This window comes from Etheostoma spectabile, chromosome 10 (assembly GCF_008692095.1).
Source record: "Etheostoma spectabile isolate EspeVRDwgs_2016 chromosome 10, UIUC_Espe_1.0, whole genome shotgun sequence".
Lineage (NCBI taxonomy): Eukaryota > Metazoa > Chordata > Actinopteri > Perciformes > Percidae > Etheostoma > Etheostoma spectabile.
This window is the reverse complement of record NC_045742.1, coordinates 13,188,080-13,195,128: the sequence shown is the minus strand read 5'-3', so window position 1 is coordinate 13,195,128 and position 7,049 is coordinate 13,188,080. Positions and strand designations below refer to the sequence as shown.

At 39.3% G+C, this 7,049-nt stretch overlaps 1 long non-coding RNA gene across 1 annotated transcript in view; it reads right to left on the bottom strand.

The window, feature by feature from the left end:
- Positions 1-7,049, bottom strand: part of LOC116697067 (uncharacterized) — an 81,387-nt gene that overhangs the window by 14,262 nt on the left and 60,076 nt on the right. Inside the window, exons 3-5 of the long non-coding RNA XR_004333905.1 lie at positions 4,020-4,089; positions 964-1,077; positions 455-549 (exon numbers count right to left, since the gene is read on the bottom strand). This is a non-coding gene — a long non-coding RNA (uncharacterized LOC116697067). The remainder of the gene's footprint in view (positions 1-454; positions 550-963; positions 1,078-4,019; positions 4,090-7,049) is intronic.

The following is a 7,049-nucleotide window of genomic DNA, read 5'->3' as shown; positions in this document are numbered from 1 at the left end:
CACACACACACACACACACACACACACACACACACACACACACACACACCCCCCATCTGGCTTTCTCAGGGGACAAGACATATATTGGCCTCCATCTTTGCTCAGGCTGTCCACCCATTAAACAGAAATAATAGAAAACACAGCATAGATTAATATCAATATGTCTGATATGATATATGAGATGAGAGATCATCTATATAGGCATCCTGGATGATGGATTTACAACATAGAATAACCATTTTTATTATGGGGATTAATAATAAAGCGTATTTAGATAATTATGTCAGTGACTTCATGTAGCCTCTGGCATCTTGTTCACATATGTATTACCAACAACCCATGCTGGTTCCTGATCCGATTTCTCAGATGTTGATGTTACTGGCTGGTATCTCTACTTTATGCTGGTATCTCATAAAAGGAAGTAAATACACATTTCAAAACATTTTGTACTTACAGTACAGCTCTGTGGTAGGAAGCTGGAGAGGAGTGGCGTCTTCTTTTCCCTATATGCTTCTAGTATTATTCATGGCCCCTCAAACGTGGTATATCCTACATCAAGTCAATGTACAGAGCATAGTTAATTATGTGTTTGATCAAGTGGTAATAATACAAGTCAAATACAGTACAGTTTTAGTGATTAATGTAAAGCTGGGCTTAGTATGGTAGTGCTCTTAAGTTTCAGATATAGTACAATTTCAAACAAGAATGTCACTGTTTCCACAGTAAACTCATTTTTCTTCTCTTCTACATGTGTTGACCTGATAGCTGTCAAAGCAGGGTGGGGATTTTGGTTTTGTTATACTGAAGGCGATGCATTTCCAAGGGAATAAGCATACCCCCAGTTAAGCAGAAGAATTGCATAATTTTGTCAATTACATAACTGAAGGAACACCATGACATTCACACCACAACAGTACAGATAATGTAGATAAAGGAGTGGAGCTCAGGATAAGTGCTAATTACCTCAGCCATATTCCACTTTAATAAAAGGGACTATATGGAAAGCTCTGTTTTTGCATAGGTGATGGATTTTTGATCCCCTGCCTCTTCCAGATACCTCGAACACAGGATTATTCCCTGCGGACAGAAATAGATGCAGTCAATTCTGCCTTGTTCTTTTTGAAAGTCATCTGTGGAAAAGTGCAAACTTCACTGGTTTAAGTCAACAGTGATCCTGGCATAGCACTCATCCATGGGCCAAAAACACTGTGGCTGTTATTTATGTTAAATGTGTTAAAAGAGCACTCTCTCACTCTCACTCACTCACACACACACACACACACACACACAATTACCATATCATAGCATACATCCAATACAAGGTTGTGCTACCTCATTGATCATGAAAAAGATGAAGGGACAGTCTATCACTTTCCCTTTGCCACTCTTAAATCCGTTACCTGGGCTCTTCAAAGCAGCACTAGTGGCTAATTACTCTCTCTCATGCCCCTTGTGCTCTCTTTAGCCTGTGGATAATGATAAACAGTTCACATCAATAGTTCTTTCACTTCACAGAAACCTAAATGACAATTTGGTCTGTTTGAATTAATTTATTGTTGACTGTAAACAAATAAAGCTAAAAAGTTACCTTGCATTTATCCCTGCTATTTCTGTGCAATGAGAGTGCTTCTGTCTGTGTCTTGCACTTTAGGGTCAACACCACACCAAATCACATTTGTCCCCTCCATTAATGTCACAGCCTTAAAGCAACATATCATCACAGTGCGGAGCTTGGTCTAACTGTAATTGAAAAGGCCCAAGGGGGATTCCTGGGTAGTGTGTGGGGCCCCCTAACTCCCGCCACCCTACATCCATCATTGTAAAGTTAGGCCCTGGGGTGTTCTTGTTACGCTGAAGGTTAACAGTGAGATCGCCATGCGTCCTCACTTACAGCTCTCTAAAATGTGGCCCTGTGGGCCCCCAGGACTGCAACCAATGCTACGCATCGGCTGAAGACAACATACAGCATCATGTCAAGTACATATTAATTTGACGGCCATAAACGCAAGTAGCACAAGCTTGAGTGTGTCAACACATCCATGTTCATCGAATGGATGGACTTCAATAGGGATGTGATCAGAAACAGAACCCTTCCTTCAGATGTCGAGTTCACAGGCTTTAATACACAGCCGCCTTGCAATGCATACCGCAACAGATAAAATTAAACACTCCCGATTACTGCTTTGAAACACCCTGGACTGTGATCAATGTGATCTCTTTTTTTTACGCTCAACCTCAAAGGACAGAGATTTGAGAAATCATATAAAAAGTATTCAAATGCAGTATCTCACAACAGAAGCGATGTGTTGCTAATGAAATGTGATAGTTTTGAGAGACAGCAAAGGCAACAGGCACTTAGTGTCTCTTGCAACTGTTTTTGTAAAATCTAAGGCATTGTGCTCTTTAGGTGTTACAATCAAAGCCTTTATAACATTTTCTAACAAACGCTTCAAATGTATTCAGTAAAATGTGAATCATTAAGCAGAGGTTTTAAAAATGTAACTGATAATTTCTCAAAGATCACATACTGTAGAAGTGTAAAGAAGCACAGATTAAAATAAAGGCATCAATCCCTGCTCCTACGTGCAGATTTAAGTATATTCATTTGGCTCTTCACGCACATGAAAGCTACGAGCTGCCCTTGCCAACAAGTGGAGGACATTAAGGCTCAGCCTGGTTGATCTCTGATGACAAGGGTCTGGAGGAGGGATTAGAAGCAAGGGGACCAAAGTTATGGTCATTCCCTTAAAAGGATGGCACTGCATCTCATAGGCCTGGAGCTTACAGGAGTTGAAAGATCTTCAAAGGTCTGCTCCCCCCACACAACCTGCTCTAACTCCCCTAAAAAACTTAGATGTATGAACTTTGAAAGATGGGGACTTAAAAAACATGATTTATTTTCCTTATGCATTGCATCAGGACGCAACAAATACAGCAAGCCATATCTAAAAAACTTTTCCTCTCAGTTTGTTGTTTATCCTTCGTATGAGATTGCCATTGTCAGTCATTTGGTTATCTCGTGAGCTTACCAGCTCATAGGAGACCATTAAAAGTCTTCATGATATCTCAGAAACTGGCTCATCAGAAAATGTCAAAATATCTGTTATGTAAGGCATGGATAATGAATGAAAAAAAGAAGAAAAAAAGACATCTTTTTATGAACCATCCACAGGGGCAAGTTGCAATGCATCAAAAGACAAATATGCATTAGATATGAGGATAGGCGGGGCATTTCTATTCCGCTGCATGTGGGCTATTCAGCGATACTCATTTTTTTGCGAATTCTGCAACAATAGTTGGAGAGCTGAGTGTTCAAGGGGCTTGGGCTTAAGTTGACAGTGGAGCAACCATTGGGGAGACTGAATAGGAGCCTGGTTTAATAAGCCCTACAGGCTGGACTTCACAGGGGGCTGGCACTGCTGAAATCAGAAAACTGCAGATGAAGATGAGAAAGAAATCTAAAGGATCAGTCTGATTAAGTCATAAGAGTACAGCGCTGGGACTCCACATTCCTGTTCACCATTCCATGGTTTGTAAACACATTAAACATGTGCACATAATTGTAATGATTGCATTATCTTACATTAGAGGCCTGCTTCTGAAGGTGTGTTAAAGATTCTTATTGTCAAGCTGTCAAATTAACACAGGCTTAGACATGAAACAGATTACCTTACTAATGTTCTCAGAGAAGAACAAGTGACATGAGCTACACATTCACGTCACTCCACTGTTTCTTCTTATTGACAGTTCTATTATGTATTGTTCAATAATTTCCTTTAGAATCAATCGTTGTTCATTGTTACAATTGCCCTTGGTATGCATTGTTAATGCCAACCCCCTGAGTAGCTACCATTCTCCAACTGGAGAGAATGTGAAAAATAAATTAAAGCAGCAGTGAAGCTGCATCCAGTGTACCATGAGGGGTTGCAATTTTCCATGAAGATAGGAGCAGTGTATAGAAAAAAGCAGATATATGATTCAAGTTCCATGCATGTTTGGAGGAGAATCTGGCAACTTACCATGGAACCACACTGGCAGAGATTAGGGGGCCATCATGAAGGAGCCATAGTGGGTGAAGATAGCCAGGAGCTGTAGGGATAGAGATAGATAAGACAGTGGAACAAGAGGACCTGGCAAAAAAGGGGAGGGGGCACAGAGGGGTGGATGAAAAGAAAGTAACGTGGAGAGCAATATCACCACTGGCTTGACCAGGGGAGGTTGGGGGAAAAGCCAGCGATCCAATTAAAATCGCATTTGGTCAGTCTGAGTCAACGCTGATATAGCCTCTCCTGCCCGAGCAGAGTGCTTAAACCGTACTTGGAAAAGTATGGTAGCTGCACAGTGTAAGTTACGCAAGATGTCATATATGGTTATGATGATGCATAAAACCAAAGACTCTGGTGTAAAAAAGCAGCCCACCTCCTGGTACACAGCTGGGGCTCAACCCAAGTATGGCATGGTGGGGGAGAGGGGGGGCAATTCAATGTATTTCACGGTGAAATGGATTTATTTACATTAAATTGATACATATACCGTATGCATACCCTGTATACCCTGTCCAAAATGGCGCCTGCGCTTGTTGCTAGGCAGAGAGCGCAAGAGTAAAGATGGCGGCGGGCAAGTGGCAAACTGGGAAGCGGAGGTCTAATCAGTTGTGATTACTGGGGGGAAGGGTGTGGCAAGGTTCAGTGATTATGGAATATTACCACAGCTTGGTCAAAAATACACGACTGAAGAATTACATAGGCTACAGAAGCCGGAGAAATTCACTGTTTAGGTTGCTGCCTTTTAGCTTCATACATGTCCTCACACAACAAATGGAAAATCAGTTCAGTTCCATATTGCAAAAACAGAGGCTTCTCTATGCACAAAACAGTGTTTGATCACCTCTATTGTGTTTTCTGTGGCGAGATTATAAATGGAGAACAGAGGGGCTGAATGTGGCATTGCATACAATAGATGGGGTTTAAAGATAAGCTCTTATGTAGAATATCTCGAGATTCCTCTAACCGCATTGATACTACAGTAACACAAAACACATTTGATGCAAGCTATTGATGAGGTTGCAATACAACAGAAAGATATCTCATGCATTACACAAGTCATCACATCATTAAAGTACTCTGATCAAAACCAACCTTTTTCACCTCAATTTACTGGAAGACAGAATCACTTCACAACTTAAATATTTTATAACATCAACCACTTGAAATGATCTATCTTAGACCATATCACATCACAATATCTTCAACTCAAGGAAAATTATCTGAAACAACGTGAGCCGCACTGAATCAGCAGTACTTATCAGATACACATTCATTACTCATTAAACAAATAAAAAAGATTTATGTAGTTGCCTTTATCAAAACTCAAATCCAGGTACTGAAACTTATGGATGGCTGTCAGCAAGAGGCCTCATGGAAAGCTAAAAGCGGAAATTTACTGAAGTGAAACTCAAAAGGGATTTGCAAAATGCATCATCAGTACTTGACTGTCCCTAAAGCTGTATCCTCATAAATATCATGAGCAACATGTACTTTTTAACCAGCATAAAACACACAAACTACTTCATCACAGCTTCGCGAAATGTGGAGAACAATTACAATTTGAGCATGTAAAATGTGCTTAGAGTGCAATGTTTCACTAAGAAATATGAGACTTTAAACCGTTTTGGGATGATTGCTATTTTTATATGTTTGTTTAAATATTGAAGGTTGTATGTAAAAATGCAAAAATAGTATGAGTGTCTTGTGGGCCTATCTTGCTAATTTGTCTTAAAACAGCACAATAGACAAAGTCTTCTGAACTTTTAAAGTACCGAAAGTGTATTACTATGGTTGATACTGGAAGGAAAACCTCTAATACAGTTTTGGAGAAATCACTCCATGTATTTTTGTGGCCATCCAGACAACTGCCCCTCCATCAAATCCTTACACTGGAGTAAGGAACATCCTTTTTACAGCTAGTTAGCTGTCAGATCACTGTAAGCATATATTTCAAAGACATAAAAATGAACACACCAATTCCTTTTGATATGTTTGAAGCAAACAGCATATATATATATATATATATATATATATATATATATATATATATATATATGAAATGGCAGTCATCATCCCGGTGCAAAATGCTGACATCCATGCATACAGGTACAAAAGCTTTGCTACTGCCAGAGGCTTTATTTCATTACAATATTCATCAAAATGTTGACCCATCCAACCTCTTAATAATTAATCTATTGCAGTACTTTTCTGATTGGGACAAGGACAGACACTCACTCACATCATCTTCAGCTACACGCCACAAATGGCCAACCTGCTCACTCAGTTTACAATCACTCTCCCTTTTAAATTACTAATATTGTTAGAGAGAAGTGTAATGTTTGACACAGGAAATGGGGAGAATGAGCTGCATGACAATAATAACTCACTACGGAGGAGTTTAGCTCTGCTCCAGGACTAATGGTGATACTGAATTCAAGCTCTGCTGAGGAAAAGGCAGGCTTCAAACGGAAATCTACTCCGCTTATTTCTCTAAAATAATGAGGCATTGGTTGAAATGTACATTCAAGAACACAATAAACAAGCAACAAACAAATATGACAGCCAAACTGTAACGTAGGTGGAGTGAAACAAACATTTTACTATTAGCAGTGTGTGCACACAAAAAATGAAGAACTAACCTCTTGTTTTCTTTTTTGCTTTAAAAAAACAAAAAACTTTTTCAACTTCAATTATTTGCCATATTACACTGAACACCACATATATGTCCTCTCTTTGTAGTATTATGATTTTTGATCAGTGAAATCCCAAAAAATATGAATTCAGACTCAAAGTGAAAAGCTCACAATTATTGGAACGTGAGAGCAAATGTTTACTGCAAATATAAGCGTTGTGTTTTCGTTATGAATAGAATAATAATAATTGAGCGTTTATGTATTAGTGTTTGGACAATACAAACATATTTGATGCTACATATTTGTGTTTGCAGCTAGCTTTCCTTCGAGGTATGATGTTTTAAGAGGTGTGTGTGTGTGTGTGTGTGTG